This window comes from Erpetoichthys calabaricus, chromosome 4 (genome assembly GCF_900747795.2).
Source record: "Erpetoichthys calabaricus chromosome 4, fErpCal1.3, whole genome shotgun sequence".
Classification (NCBI taxonomy): domain Eukaryota; kingdom Metazoa; phylum Chordata; class Cladistia; order Polypteriformes; family Polypteridae; genus Erpetoichthys; species Erpetoichthys calabaricus.
In genome coordinates, this window is record NC_041397.2 from 51118557 (window position 1) to 51136076 (window position 17520).

General features: G+C 36.2%; 1 protein-coding gene across 8 annotated transcripts in view; it reads right to left on the reverse strand.

Moving 5' to 3' along the window:
- Positions 1–17520, reverse strand: part of cnksr2a (connector enhancer of kinase suppressor of Ras 2a) — a 676696-nt gene that overhangs the window by 190257 nt on the left and 468919 nt on the right. The gene's annotated exons all lie outside the window — the stretch shown is intronic.

Sequence of the window (17520 nt, forward strand, 5' to 3'; positions counted from 1 at the left end):
TGTAAGATGTCATGTAAGCCACTCCTTGGGACACTGAAACATGCCATTTACTATGGATAGTGGGCAATTTTAGAAGATTGATTTTTTTTCCTTTAAGAAGAGTGCATTGTAATTGTATTTTTTCATTACATATAAAATTTAGTGTAAAGCTGGAAGCCAAAAAGGAAAAAAAGATATTTTCATTTATATCTAAATAGCAAGTAATGATAGCAAAATATAGCAGCATCTCTAGAAGAGATACACAATGATCCTTTCAGTGAATACAAGCTATATTGAGTATATCTGACAGCACTTTCTGAATTCAAATAAAAAAAAACATTCTCCTTAATACACTACCCTGGTTACTAAACATGCACTTTATTCTTCTCAATATGTTCATTTTCACTGAATTAATATCTATAGTGTAGTTTGTTGTACACATTAAACTGAATATAGTGAAGAATAAATTCATAATGGAAAGAGAACAAAAAAAAAAAACAAAAACCTGTCTCTTTGGTTAGTCCTCAAGAGGTGTGGATGGCGGTATCATTAAATGAATAGGTCACAGTAGGTGGAACCTTAAACTCGGCACAAAGCAGAAAACAAAATGATACTGCCAACAGTTTGTGATTTACAATTTGATTCTATATGTGGCTACTGTGTATGGTGTGCACAGGAGGCACTTCTACTCTTGACTAGAGTACTAAACATTAATGAAACATTGCTCATAAGCATTACAATCGTCTTTAGGGACCATTCCTCAATGGTCATTTCATTACAGCCATTTAAACCAATTTAAAGTGATCATGACTCTGGTGAATATTGTGGTGAATATCTCTATCATTGAGAAATGTCATTAGACAATTACTTTTGTAATTTGAGCTTTCAAATGCTTCATGCAATTCTTTCATCTCTAGTGCTAGAAGGATAACAGTCAAACAAGATTATACAACTCAAAATAAGAAAAACAAGGTTAAGAATGCAAAACAATTAAAAAGGTCATCCTCTTTTTCACAGGTAATACCAAGTCATTTTAATGCACATATTATGTTGACTATGAAACACACCGAACTATATAAATCAACTAAAGATGGTTTATAATAAGGTGTTACAAATAGTTCATAGACACTGACTATTACAGTAAAATTACCTAAGCTACAGAAAATAAATAAAAGAAGCAAGGATATGTTAAAAAAGCAAAATTACTTTTGTAAAATCATAAACTACTCATCCACCCTATTCATCATCATTTAATCAGTTTATTCATACTCAGGATCAAAAGGTGAAACTCCATTGCGAGCAATGTCTGGCTTGCTATATTTCAGAAATGAAGAAAGGCAAAGAGTTAAGATTATAAAACAAATACCCTTGATTATCAGGTAAAAGCCAATAGCTACAAAATAAACATTAGATTTTTTTTTTTAACACAATCTTTCTTACTATGCCCTTTTTCGCAAGCATCATCTCAACACAGTTTGCCTGTGACCATACCTCTTACTTTTATTCACAATAATTTGGCAGTCACCTGAATTAATTTGCTTGTATATTTGGCAAACCTCCTGAATTTCACACAAAGCTTAGATTTTTTTTCCCCCACATCCCTTTTTCAGCACCTTTCTTTTTCTTGTCTGAAGGTTGTGGTGTTCTTACACTAATCTTTGCCTTAAAGTTCTGCTTGAACTTGTGCCTACACCTTGTGATTAGCTACTACTCACAATTGTTCCATTTTGACCATATTTGCTAATTTTTTGGATGCCTGTCTCAATGATAGGAATCTCTGTTTTAATATTTTGACAATCTAGTCCTCTACAAAAGACTATTTCCTCTACTCAAAAAAAATAAAAATAAAAATGTGTTATTTAAGAAAAGAATTGTGTTACTTTGTAACAGTATTGAGTTACTTCACAGAATTATTGTGTTATTTCACAAACGATTTTGCCTAGTGTACTCGGTATTATCATGCACACGCCTCCTCTGGATGTCCCGTTAATGGCTAGTGAGGGATGGATTAATAATGTGCATAGACTTCAATCAATTAACAAGAACTGAACACAAGTCATAGGTATACATTTAATCCTGCATGTGCCAAGGTGTAAATTTAACCTGCACAATGGTGAATAGTTATAAAACACTGGCCCTTATTTGCTTATTTCACAAATAATTCACTTATAGATAAAATGCTGACAAGAACTTATAAATTCTCATATATTTATAAGCAATACAGAATTTAGAGAATAGTTTAAGTAACTTTTAAGGAAATGTAAGCAATATTTTTGTGTATAAACATATTGTTAAAATAAATATTACAGCCTTAATTGTTAGGGTGTGGGTGAGTGATGTGATAAGCCATTTTACATTTATTCGCTTAGCCGGCACTCTTATCTAAAGTTACTTTCTGAAGAGGTTAGTATAATTGAGTAATCATCAGCCTGGTGAACTATTTAGGTACAACTGTTATAGGACATGGCTGCAAAATTGTTCATCGCAAGTGAAGAGCACTAAATGAAACAGAACGCAAAACTAATTACTCTTTTCTTAGTAACATTAACCTATCAAAGCCATTATCAATTAGACCTGTTCACAGAATGAGAAAGACTTCAAATGCTTCTTAAACATATTGAGGCAGTCAGAAATTCAAATAGAGTTGGGCAGCGCATTAGACCAGCTTTGAGCTACAAATGAAAATATCCGGACTAATATTTGATGATGCCATGCGAAAGAGCATAGTACCTCCATATACACAGGTGCTTACTCCCCTATTACTCTGAAGGAAAGCATAAAAGATTTGAACTTGATACATGCTGCTACATGGAGTCAGTGTAGAGCCCAAAAATGAAGAGTGACAGTAGCCTAAACAGAAGACGTTATGCTTTTGAATCATCTGCAATGACTTGGTGGCACATGCAGGTACTCCTGTCAATAGGGAGTTGCAGTAAGCCGGACATGACAAGATCAAAGCTTGAACCAGGAGCTGTGCTGCATACTCTGTCAGGTATGGTCTGATCTGGCAGATGTTATACAGAATGAACGTGCAAGAATTAGAGACAACTGAAATATGGTCACTGATGGATAGCTGGACATCGATCACCACCCCAATGTTGCATACTAATTTGGTGAATGTTAGTAGTAATGAGTCTAGCTAAACAGAGATGGGATGTTAAATAGATGGGCTGGCTGGGAAGTCCATCTTTGCCAAGCTGAGATATCAGTGAGAAATGCTAAGATTCTAGTTGATCCCATGAAGCCCTCAGGAGTGAAAGACATGAATGGCTGTGTGTTGTCAGCATAGCACTGATCAGAGAAACCATGGGATTGGAAGATAGGGCTTAGTGAGGTGGTGTACAGAGAGAAGAGAACAGGACCCAGTACTGGGGACAGACCTGTGCTTGCCTGAGGCACACTTGACATTGATTCTTGCCAGGACATACAGTAGGATCTGCCAGAGATTTAGAACTCAAACTATTTTGTGTAGTACTGTCCATTCCAACCTCCGGAGCCAGCCACCCAGTTGATCTCAAATAAAATAATTAGATTGCAAAAACAAAAAAAATAAAATAAAATAAAAAAATCAAAGTCTTTTTAAGTTTTTCGAGTGGAATCCTTTCTTATTTCTACAGGGAAGCAAGAAGGAATAAAACATCTACAGCAAATATTGTACTTAACTTGCACAGATTGCTTGTTTGTTTAGTAAGAGACATCTTGAATCAATTAGGTGCCACAATAACATGCAATGGAAAATTTGCAACTGAAAGATTTGTATCAGGTCAAAGGAGTGCAAATTCACTAAGAACCTTGAGTCGCAAGATAAAAATGACTAATAAAGTAAGGAGAAAAAACACTTTTTTCCCCAAAATGGGCTACTGGCTCATTTGCTTCAAAAATGAGAACAAAAATAGGAATTTAAAGAAATTATACTTTTTGAAAAACAATGTGGGAATTACTAAATAAAACTGGTTGGCATAGTGTCAAAGAATAAAATTTTATGGTAAAGAAAATCTGGCTTATAAAGAAGATGGAACAGTAATCAGAAAAAAGTAAAAACTATAATGCTGTGAAAACAAATAATTTTTCCATGTCTTTATCTGCATAATCACACATTTTTTCTGAGTAAATTTAGTCATACCTTTTTGTGGCTTGTAGTAGTAAATAGTGTCAGATATGGCCAGCCATTCATCCCGGCCAATACCCCCAGGCTGCCAGATGGAGCCCTCCTTGCAGCATGGAGGCACCCCGAATGCCAGCAGGGAATCATGGACAGTGGAGTTATAATGCACAGCCCTACTGGATACTTTGGGGGCCACCATTAGTCGCTGCAGGGAGGCCCAGGGATTTATATTTTCCGTATAGTCCGGGCTGAAGAAAAAAGTTTTTACCTGACCCGGAAGTGCTGTATAATCACATGGACTGAGGGCTCAGAAGCACTTCCAGGTCAAGGACTATAAAAGGACTGTGGGAAATCCCAGACGTCGAGCTGAGCTGGGTGGAAGGGTGGCAACGCGTCTGGGAGATTGGAGGATTGATTATTGATTGTTATTGAGTATAGTGGAGTGGTGGTGCTTTGTGCACTTTATTATTATAATAAATATTCATCTTTGGACTTTTACATGGTGTCTGACGTGTGGTCTGAGGGTTCAAGGGAGCGAGGGCGCGCATATCTGTCACAATAGTAAAGTGGCATTATAATATTAGGTTGGCTTCATGCCACTTTCTGCAACCGGACAGACCCTATCATGTGTTGACAGCATCCACATTGATATTCATTCTAAGCACCCCAACAAGGTCGTGTGCTGAGCCAACTGCAATACTCCCTTATTAAATTGACTCCAACAATGATGAGACAGCTAACAGAGAAGAGTTTTGCATTCTGAAAATATTGTTCCAGCACAACAATCTCTCCCTTAATGTCAGTAAAACAAAGGGAATGATCATCAACTTTAGAAATCAAGAGGCTAACCACAATCCCCATCAGAAGGGATGCCATGGAGCGTGACAACAGCGTTACATTTTTTGGAGCATCCATTTATGATGTCCTGAGGAGGGCATAAAACATTGTGTCGGTAACTGAATTTGTGTTGTGCTGCCTGGTGAATTATCGGACAAATTAAGAGTGGAGTTTTTCAATATGACTGAAGCATAGGGCCTTTTCAAAACATATGACCTATAAGGCACTGACTTGATAGAACAGTTTACAATTGTCCTGTAAATATTTTTAGTAATCTCAGTTGAAAATGCTTTTCAAAAACTGATAAAGTGTGTATAGTTTTGATGGCTGATTTGCTTTCATGAACTGAGAAACTAATTAAAAGATCCAATGTTGCCTCAGATAATCTAGGGGTGCAGTCTTTGAAGTAGTTTGGTAAGGTCTGGAAATGCTGCCTGTATCTTCAACAACAATTAATAGTACAGTTTTAACCACAGAAGTAAAGGGGGGAAAGAAAAATAAACCAAAAAAAGAGCCAAGTTGGGGGTGTTCTTTTTAACAATTTTTCTAACTTGCGGATAATAAAAGGGCTGTGATAATGGACAATTCTATTTGAAGTATAATTGTTCAAACAGTAATTAACAGTAAAACTGAGAACATCATCATCAGAATAACATTTCTGTAGCGCTTGGTGATCTTACAGATACTTAATTCACTTTAGAAATCTCAGTTATTTCTTCTAATGCCATTCTAGTTTTTAATTTGTTCTTATCTGAAACATATGAAATGATTAATGTCTCAAATGCGCTTAACGGGATTCCCACAACTTTCATATGGATACCTCTGGAAACATGTTAGTCCCTATGTCAAGAAAAGGAATCTAAAACAATATAACATGGAAGACGAGAATTCAAGTCAGAGAAGAGTCAAAGAAAATAGAAAGTATAATGTCTAAAAAACTAGAGTATTTGTTAACTTAAAGATATTCATTTAAACTCATTTGAAGTATTCATACATCAGAATGCCATCCTTAAAATATTGAAAGAAAACACAAGGAGCAAAGGACATACATTAAAGCAGTCATAGTTATATAGTGTCCCCCCAAGTGGATTTTACCATATGGACAAACAACTTGGTAAGCGATAAAACATGCTTAGGGACAAAAAAACTTGAAGATAAAAAAAAAAAACACATCCATTAGGGCTCCTTAGAAAATTAAAACTAATGAAAAGTAACATCCATTTAAATGAAATATTAATGTTCATAACTATATTATATAGAAGATAAACATAAAACAGGAAGAAAACTCAAAATATCAAACATGAAGCAATGCATCCAGTACATTACTATTTTAATCTGTATCTTTCCAATCAGTTTAAAGATATTTTATAGTAATATTTATTTATTTTAAAGGTTGCATTTGCTTGACCAAAAGCATCTTCTTCACATATGACTAAGGTCTGGATGAATGAAAATGACACAGTTTGTGTTTTCATAATCTTTGGGAAATTGTGTTACATTTGAGATACTAGAGCCAAAGCAATCAATTATTCATTTTAACCTTGGTTTTCCACCATTCTTCACAAGGGACAGCAGTGGAAGCAAGGCTCAAACCAACTCCAGGCCACTTCAGTGTCACCAAAGAAGTCAGCATATCTAAGGACCACCAGAAAATACATGTAAAATTATGTAAAACACAGCTATTTGATGGAGTTTTCTAATTAAAACATTGTATAAAATTTAAACATGTCTAAGCCTATTCTGGATTACGAGGACCAAGTGCCTATTGTGGATGCAGGGCAGAAACTAACCCTGAATATGATGCCAGTTCATCACAAGGCTCAATTCTGCACAAACCCAAACAGAACTAAGTTTTCTTTTCTGGTGGCATGGTGCATCAATTTTTCTCTGTTAAGTAACTATTAATCTAGAGTTTTAAGGTACTCCATATGCCTTTGTGGGTTTTATTTATGTACTTTGGCCAGCTCGCCCATCAAAATAAAGTACATTGTAGGTTTGTTCGAATTTCTTAATTGGTCCAGTATTACTAAGTATTTGAAAGGGTCTAATCGTGTGCCTCAATGGATAAGTGTCCAGATTTTATGCTTACTGCCTACTCCCACTATTTAAGATGTTACAAAATCAGCTAAGAAAGTGGATTTTATAGTGGTTTTATTTGCATTATCAAGATTAATCTCCTACTTACAACTGAGGTTATATGGATTGTTTTGTTGATTCTTGTGTTCTACCCTCTGCTGTTAGGTACTTCAAAAACTTGTTCACAACATATTACATTGACTGGAATAAATGAAAATAAACAAAAAATTTTTTTTGTCACCACATCAGTTATTTTTTGAGTGGCAAAGGTTAGGAATATGCATATTGAGAAAAGTCTCAAGGATTACCAAAACGAGGATTAAAATCAGTGCATTATTTAAGTTATTTACAAGGAGTAATATCAGAATTACATATTCGATTGAAAGGAAGGTTAACAGAATTAAATTAAAAACTCAGAGCTGTCAGAAGTTTAAAGTAACAGCTGCCTTATTGAGGAGCTGCCTGGACAGATAAGGACGACACCAACTGCTAGTGCAGTCTGCCTGAATGACATGATTTATGCTTACGTGAGTTGGCTGGCTGAACAGACAAGGTAGCAGCCATCTATGTAAATTGAACAGCTAGAAAGAAACTATTTTTTTTAAAAAAGCACTAAGCTATGAAACCCAAAAATGCAAAGTAAGGAGTATACTGTATACTATTTTCCCCAGTACAAAATCCCACCCTCAAAAAAAAAAAATTATTATTTTTTTGTTTTGAACATTCAATTCTGTAAAGATGCGTCTCCTCCTTCCCTAGCTATTATAATCTCCAGCAATTGCATCCCTAACATGAAGGGCATGTCCTATCTGACAGGCTAAGGGAAATTAAATATTTTAGTCTTGAGTAGAGAAGGCTTTATGGGGGCCTAATCCAGGAAATACAAACTTGTTAATGACACTGATAAAGCAGAAAAACAAGTTGGAAATTAAAGAGAAGTGAGAGTTTAAGATGTAAGCTAGGATGCAATTATTCACAAAAAGAGTCACGAGACTCTGGAACAAACTACAAAGTCATGAAGTTAAAATGCAAATGTTTACAACTTTTAAAGTGAATAGAATATTGGGACAACTTTGCCAAGTCAACATGCATAAGGCCCATATTATGGGTAGGAAAAAAATGAAGCATGTGAAGAAAATGTCACACAGACAAACAATGTACAAACTCCACAAAGAAAAGAACTGCATCAGTATTCAAATACATTAACTATACAGTAATCCCTCTCTAGCCTTTCGCGGCTTCACTCCATCGCGGATTTTATATGTAAGCATATTTAAATATATATCGCAGATTTTTCGCTGCTTCGCGGGTTTCTGCGGACAATGGGTCTTTTAATTTCTGGTACATGCTTCCTCAGTTGGTTTGCCCAGTTGATTTCATACAAGGGACGCTATTGGCAGATGGCTGAGAAGCTACCCAGCTTACATTTCTCTTTCTCTTGCGCTGACTTTCTCTGATCCTGACGTAGGGGGATTGAGCAGAGGGGCTGTTCCCACACCTAGACGATACGGACGCTAGTCTAAAAATGCTGAAAGATTATCTTCACGTTGCTATCTTTTGTGCAGCTGCTTCCTGAAACGACATGCTGCACGGTGCTTCGCATACTTAAAAGCTCGAAGGGCACGTATTGATTTTTGCTTGCTTGTTTTTCTCTGTCTCTCTCTCTCTCTCTGCTCCTGACGGAGGGGGTGTGAGCTGCCGCCTTCAACAGCTTTGTGCCGCGGTGCTTCGCATACTTAAAAGCCAAACAGCCCTATTGATTTTCCTCTGCCTTTATGACAGTCTCTGCTCCTGACTCCTTTGAAGAGGAAGATATGTTTGCATTCTTTTAATTGTGAGACGGAACTGTCATCTCTGTCTTGTCATGGAGCACAGTTTAAACTTTTGAAAAAGAGACAAATGTTTGTTTGCAGTGTTTGAATAACATTCCTGTCTCTCTACAACCTCCTGTGTTTCTACGCAAATCTGTGACCCAAGCATGACAATATTAAAATAACCATATAAACATATGGTTTCTACTTCGCGGATTTTCTTATTTCGCGGGTGGCTCTAGAATGCAACCCCCGCGATGGAGGAGGGATTACTGTACTTACTGGACATGTACATGAACTCTCCATTCTTAGCAATCATTAAGTAGCCACAAAGAACAAATAAAGTATGACTGTTGTTGGAAGCACAAGCACATGTAACACAACAGTTTCTGCAAAAATAATAAGCAGCCAATTTAAAAGTAATAAAGATGACTAAACTTGTTAATGGAATAAAAAAAAATCAACCTAGACATGAATTTAAGGAGATACCACCCAAGCCCCGATTTTGCCAATTAAATAAACAGCAACACTGAGACAAACATTGTTAAAGCACTTGACATTTACTGTCATCATGAAATTCAGATGCACATCTCCTGCACAAAAAGTACAGTAAAGTACAGGCAGAAATCCATTTGATCTCTGGCCAGTGAGATGAAAGCTGATTACAGCTGCTGTTGGAGAGCATTACTCCAAGTAAAATGCATGGCTTATTGCCTTGGCATAATCTTGAATAGCTTTTATTTTTATCTTTTTATTAGCTACTGTTCCATTTACAAATGCAGCACTGGGTTAATTTGAAAAGACAAGCAGATCAGGACTCATCAAGGAATGATAGAAATGTTCTTGCCAAATACTCATGAGGATGACAGGTGTACTTTCTAGATTTTATTATTTGCATGCTTCAGTCATTACACATTATTTAATTACATTAGTGGCTAATAAAAAGTATTTTAAACCATATAGTAAAAAAAATACTATTTTAATATGCTATATTATGAGTCTGTGTATCAGTGTGAATGCAAAAGCAAATGATGTTGAATTAAATTTATCCTGTAAAAGGACACAAGTAGTTAGAAACATTTAAATAACAATTAAGCAACATTAAGGCAGATTTCTACAAAATGTTAATTTAGTTATATCTGATATGATTAAGTATAACTTTTCTAAAGTCAAAGGAATGTTCTGAATATATGGTGCACTTAAAAACGGTGATACAGATACTTCAACTGTACTCTGCTTATCTGCTTATCCTGGTGAGGACTGCAATGTCAGCAAGCTGAGCTGGGCATGCTGTCAATCCTATCCTCATTATACTGCTCCAACTCCTCCTGGAAAATTCCCAGATGTTACCAGAGTAGCCAAGAGATATAATCCTGGATGTTCTGGTTAGGCCTCCAGTCTTCTCCTTGTGAGCTATATCGTGTATGTCTCCTGAGGAGGGTGGCCAGGGAGAATTTTAATTGCAAACTCAAACCACTTCAACTGGTTCCTACTGATCTCGAGAAACAGCAGTTTTACTCTAAGAAAGTACTGTGCCTCTCCCTCTATTTGGAGTTAATAATGCAAGATATACTATTTTTATTTTTTATTAAACAGAAAAATTGAAAACAAAAGTATCCGTACTTGTACCAAATTTTCTCAACAAACATCAACAATGACTTATTCCTTTTCTGAGCCCATTTTCTTGTTTATGATATCATGGGCAGCTGTAGTCCCAGGGGAAATAATTATGCATGGGACACTAACCTATCACATGTAGCAAATATTGAAGCAAACTCATTCAATACATTTTTATCTAGTCAACAATTCATTTCGCGTTAGATTTTACAGTTACAATGAATGCAACTTACTTTAAATTGTACAAATTATGGATGATGAAGGCTAAACAAATAAAAAAAAAAATCCAAACTACTTCTTCTTGGGAATTTTCTTGAGGAGGATATCCAGTCAGATTCAGCAAAAACGTAGTTCCAACGTTAACTATGTTCACCTGGCATGGTGAAGTTGGTGTTGGAATGCAGATTTTTGGTGGATTTAATCTTTTCATTTATTATGAAAATGGCTTCACTTTTATGATTAATTACACACACCATACAATATGCACAATCAGAAAAGGCACAAACTGTACACCATCTATGCTATGGGCTGGCTGGTCCAGGATGGGTTAGTTTCAACACAATTCTAATTCAATGATTATTATTTTTTTATATAAATTTGTTGTTCTCATTCTCAGTCTACAACTTGAAAAATAATTAAATTCCCTTACCTCAATAAGAGATTACATGAGTTAATGTGTTTACATAATACCATATAGAAGAAAAATAATTAAGCACAGTGAATAAAAATAGTTTAGAATATTGAACTTGCCAAATGCTCATTAAACATTTCTGGTTATACTGTATATCCAATTTCTAAAACAGCATATATATTGAAAGGCTGTATCACACTCAGTTCTTCTGTTTTCATTAAGAACTGTAACAAGCATTTAGTTAGGACAGACTACTTGCAGCAAAGTAACAACAGATTAAATCTATATTACTTCAGAAAAGTCATGATCATCTAACATGGTATGAAGGGTTAGGTCCAATTGACAGTTTTCCACTGCTGTTACTACAAATAATCCATTATCAGCAAATGTCTCAAGAGATTGCTGCCTTCTACCAACACATTGTGTTCAATGAATGCAATGCAGCATTAATGTGTACATGTAGCCTTCAGGCATGCTATGGACATTCCTTTCATTATATTCATTGTACAGTATGCTCTTTAGGAGACATTTAAAAGACGTCAGTGCATTTTTGTTTTAATGCAAAATAAACATTACTTCTGACAGAGATTCAAACAAAGGATGTTTCTACCAAAATTATTACTCCTTGTACTGCAAAAAATGCATATGCAAATACTAGACAAAACCTTTAAATGGGAGATGTTTTGCTTCTATTTAGCAAAAAATCTGACAATGGGGTAAGCAAAATTTACTTGACAAGACTTCTTAAAGTAAGCTAAATAATTGTAAATACACATTTTTGATAAGTCAATAATTCTTACAATAAGGAAAACAAGATTTACTGTCATGAAGTAAATACTTTTCACTTGCTTAGATTTCGTTCTTGCAGTGTGCAAACTTGAATCCAATCAGTTTTCCATTAAGTGCTGGATCGTCACAAGCTGCACATACAGTATACAGCTCAGAACTGCTGCAAAAATTAAATAAAACAGGCATGTCCAAAGTCTGGCCCATGGGCCAATCACGGCCCGAGATCAGATTGTATATGGCCAGCACCTTTTGTCTCAAAATGTGTTATTTTTGGCCCGCATGCCAAACAGAATAAATAAATCAAACCAACTCAACATGCAGTTTCTCTTTTGAACTCATGGTGGCAGCACTTTATAACAGAGTTTGCCAACTGCCATAAAACCTCAAACAGAAAAAGAAAGATTGAATGATGGACCAATCACAGCTCTCGCTGGACGCACGATGCTGTGGGGCTTGGGAGGGTTTAACACCGAGGATTCTGCTGGTGTACACTGCCAGTTTGAAGGTACACTGTATGGCTGTGTAAAATTTGCTGTGACCCTACAACAGTCATGGTTACAGCAAGTGAAAAAAGGAAAGTTGATAATGAAGGACGCCGCTTCCAGGCAAGGTGGAAGTTACAATATTTTTTCACTGAAAACCGAAACAACTGTGTCTGCCTAATTTGCCACAAGACTGTTGCTTTGTATAAGGAATATAATGTGAAGAGACACTACGAGACAAAACATGCTAGTACGTATGACAAGCTATCAGAGATTGACCGTGCTGAAAAAGTGAAGCAACTCGAGGAGAGCTTAGCCGCCCAACAGCGGTTCTTTACGCGGGCCCATGAGTCTAATGAAAACATCACCAAAGCTAGCTGTGAAATGGCTATGTTAATTGCTAAACATGGAAAACCTTTTACAGAAGGAGAGTTTGTTAAAGACTGTGTCATGAAAATAGCAGAACACATCTGCCCCGAAAAGAAGAAAGACTTTGCCAACATTTGCCTCGCTCGTAACAGTGTGGCATAGAGAATTGAAGAGCTGTCGTCAGATATTAGAAGACAACTGGGAGACAAGTCAACAAATTTTGATTTTTTTTGTTTAGCCTGCGATGAAAGCACTGATGCATCAGACACTACTCAGTTACTGATTTTTTTTGAGAGGTGTTGATGGTGACATAAAAATAACAGAAGAGATGCTAGACCTCAAAAGCCTCAAAGGCCAAAAAAAGGAACTTATTTATTCCATAATGTTTGTTCAGCTGATGACATGAAACTACCAAGGAGCAAGCTTAGTGGGATTATTACAGATGGTGCGCCTGCCATGGCTGGTGAATGAAGTGGATTGTCCACGGTAATCTGTAACAAAGTCAGTGACGAAGGAGGCGACACTGTTAAACTCCATTGCATCATTCATAAGCAGGTTCTTTGCACCAAACATCTAAGATTTGATCATGTCATGAATCCAGTGGTAAAGGCAATTCATTTCATCCGTTCTAAAGCTCTATACCACCGCCAGTTCAAGCAGTTCCTGCTTGACATCCAGGCTGAATATGGAGATGTAATATATCACAACGACGTGAGGTGGCTCAACAGGGGATTAGCACTGCAGCGATTTTACTCTCTTAAAGGGGAAATTGGACAGTATTTGGCTGAAAAGAAACAGCCAATGCAAGAACTGTCAGATACTGAGTGGATAGCAGACTTGGCTTTTTTGGTTGACATAACAAAGAATCTGAATGAGGTGAATGTTAGCCTTCAAGGACAAAACACAGTAGTGAGCCAACTATATTCACACAAAGGCCTTTAAAATGAAACTGCAACTTTTCCAGAGACACTTGTCACAAACGGAGCCCTGCACCACACATTTCCCAGCTTTGCGGGATGTCATGGTTGGTAATATGGGTGTGCAAACAAAGAGGTATGCAGTAACCATCGCATCTCTTGCTAGCGAGTTCAACGACCTCTTTTGAGATTTTGCCACAATTGAAAAGGACTTGTTGCTATTCTCTTCTCCCTTCAGCGTGGACCCTGATGAGGCTCCAGCTCACCTACAGCTAGGGCTGATTAAGCTTCAGTGTGACGACGAGTGCCGTAGCCGACAGCAGCAGCTCTCTCTCGAGCCTTTTTACCGGCAGCTGGATAAAGGCAAGTGTCCAGAAATGCGAACATTTGCAAAGAAAATGTTGATCTTGTTTGGCTCTACATATTTGTGTGAGCAGACTTTCTCTGTTCTGAACTTAAACAAGAACCGCTTGAGATCATGACTTAGTGACTCCCACCTATGTGATATTTTACGCATGTCTACTACTGCTCTCGAACCTGACCTGGCCTGTGTACTGAAATTCAGATCTTAGTTTCACCCTTCATATTAGTGTCAATAGCTTATCTGTTGCTCTGTTATCAGAATTAGACACAGCAGTATTTTACAGAGTTTCTGAATGTTTTCAATTTCTGCTAGAAATTCAGATAACTTGTATGCTGTGATCTGTATATCTAAATGCTTACATTTGCATATTTTTTTCTTTTGCTGTGTGAAAATGACAACATTAAATAACAGAATATTCATATGCATCTTTTATTGTTTAAAATAATGTCACCAGGGGCTGTTGGCCCTCGGGCACTTTCATATTATCAATTCTGGCCCTCCTTGAAAAAGGTTTGGACACCCCTGATATAAAACAAGTAAAAGCCCAAATTAGACCACACTGCATAGCATATTTAAGTATTCTATTACCACAAGAGATTTTTTTCTGATGATAAACAGTGTGTAAAAACTGGAAGCCCAAAAGACCATGTATTGCCTTTATCATTAGAAGAAGCTTTGGGGTCTAACTTTATTCTGTACAACGTGTGTGTGACTTAGTTCTACTCACGGACTACAGCAAAAATAAACAACTGGATTTATATTGGAGCAAATAATGCAAAGATTTCCACAAGTCATTTAATCTTTAAAAGATAGATGAGTAGTTAAAGGAGCAGTGGAGGACAGGGCTGAGTGAGTACTTATTTATTTATTTTTTTAACGAGTCTGGCCATAGGCAGGAAGACAGTCTGTTCTTTCCCAATTAGTGCGGTTTCTGTCTTTCTCTCATCAACATCCTTGCATCAACTCCTGCTAATGGTAGAATGATGTTATGATTTGGCTATTCTTATGTTTACTGTCTGGGATTATTCAGATTACCAAGTGGTGTAGGCTTACAAAAATGACTAAATATACCCTGAATTGTGACATATTAATTATGCAGCTGTTACACTATTATTAAAAAGCAGTGATAGTTTTACTACACGTTAACACAAGCAAACTATTCATACCATACAGGAGAACAACACACAAAAGAAGGAAAAGTGTCTGTAGTCTAAGTGCCAGTAATTCTTGACTATTCTAAAATAGAACATTTAAGACCTTAATCAAAGTAGTCCATTTTATCAATGATTTTAGTTAATTAAATGCTTTCAGATGAAAAAGAAAAACTTGAGTGGTCCTTATTTACTATGAGGGGTATAATCAGGATAGGGAAAATGTTCAACATGAAAAAGCACAATCAGCTCCCTTTTTCTATTTAATCCATCACACATTTCCAAGTTGTTCACCTGCTGTCTTTAAATGCAGACAATCACAGATTCAATCCTGTAATATTGACTTTCACTTCAATCTAAAACATCCTCATCAGTATGGTTGTATGTCTGAGCATGCATTTCACCTGAAATGTTACCAATTGTGTGGGCTAACACAAGCTCGTTTAGGAATATATTTAAACACCCTTGAAAATCTCAGCATCAACTACAGCATTTCAATACTAATGAATTTTTTTTTCACATGTGAAATAAATGGAAAAAATGTATTTTTACAAGATAATGAAATGAGAAAATGAAGTATCAATATAAAAGTAATTTAAAACAAGTATCTTTATATGGAGTTTGATCACTGGTTAAACCACGCATAAATCAAAAAACATCATCCTAATGGGCAGGAGTAGAAGATGACTTGTAAATGTGTAGGCCAGGTTACTATGCATTTTCAAACAACTGTTTGTGCATGCAGAGTTTTGACACTGACCTGAGTGGAGAGCTGGAGTCTACCCTGGCTTCAGCAGGTGTATGGTGTGAAACAACCCTTGACAGGGCAAAGAGAATGTTCTAACTGATAAAGGGCCACCATCATCCTCATCGCTATGTCTTTAGAAATTAGGAGGAAAAAAGGGTGTGTTTATATTTAGGAGAGCTGATCAAAATGTTTTAGCCTGAAAGGATTATTCTCTCGTGCAGATTTTGTAAATAACCAAAGGTTATCCATGGTATACTAAAATATGAAAGTTACAATGTAGTTTAAAGTGTTTTTTCTTCTTTTACAATCAAGTCAACCTGGACACCAAACCCATAAAATCAATTATTGGGTTATTATTGAATTATTATAACTGAATTATTATTTAATTCATACTGTTACTCAAAAATATACCTTCGAACATTCATTCATGCGTTAACACCATGTACCAGGATGAATCTCCTTCATTTGAGTGTAGATCTTATTCATTACATGTTTAAAAAGGTCAATATAACCAGTCAATATTTTGCTGATTTGCTTGGGCATCTGTATTAGTTAATTAGGAAAAATAAGGAAATCTGTTAACTACTTTGCTTCATGACAACATATCAACCCAATCTGCAAAGTTACCAAAGGCTGTTCAATGAAACTGGGAATACAAAGAGATACAACATTCACAAATATCCTTCAGACCTGGCCCAGTGTACTGTATCTCCCCACTTCTTCCCCAATCTGAAGAGCTACCTTCATAGGACACATTGCCAATGATGATGTCAAACCAGCTATAGAACATTTTATTTGGGTGGTACAGAAATGCTTTGTGAATGTTGTAACAGGTGTATTTGTGTCCAAGGGGATTATGTTGAAAAAATAAACTTCTGTAGTTTTAGAAGTGTTTTGCTAAATAAGTTAGGTTAAAAGTGATTTGATCACCCTCAAGGAGATCGTTTTCACCTGTCTGCTCTTGAGGAATTGAAGAACTTTACATGACACAAGTCTAATGATTAGGTCAGCAGAACTGAAACCCACTAAACATGAAGACTGGATTGAACTTAATGATCAGTCTCTGGAACTCCTTGCAAGTCTCTGTTTTGAAAACTACTCAGAATGAGTGCAGAGTCTTAAGGTCACCAACTGAGGAAACTGCAAATTCAGAAAACAAAATATTGGGCAGTGCGTTACTTGGAGCTATTTAAAAAGCAATTTGGTGCTGTGAAGCAGTTCCAGAAATCTGAGGCTTAATATACAAGCAAAAGATCCAAAACATATTTTTGAGGAATGAAGCAAAAACAAAACTGTGAAATAAACTGAAATTGGATGTGTATAATTCTCTGATTTGTGACGGAGGAGATGACTGCTTTCCTTATTTACTACTTACTTTGATAACAATGAAGCTCTGCCACCTTAAAAAAAAAAACCAAAAACCTCCTGTCTTGGTTGTATGAATACTTCTTAAAGGTTATAATACTATATATAAAGCATATTTTCATGCATATATAGCAAATTATTTTTGAATTTTATATATTACATCTGATTTTTATTTAGCGTATACAGAAATTTTACTGAATGTTACTTTGTGTTTTAAGTACATGTGTGAATGTGCAGAGCGCTGTTGGCTCAGCAACGGAAGGAGTTTTTAAAATTCAG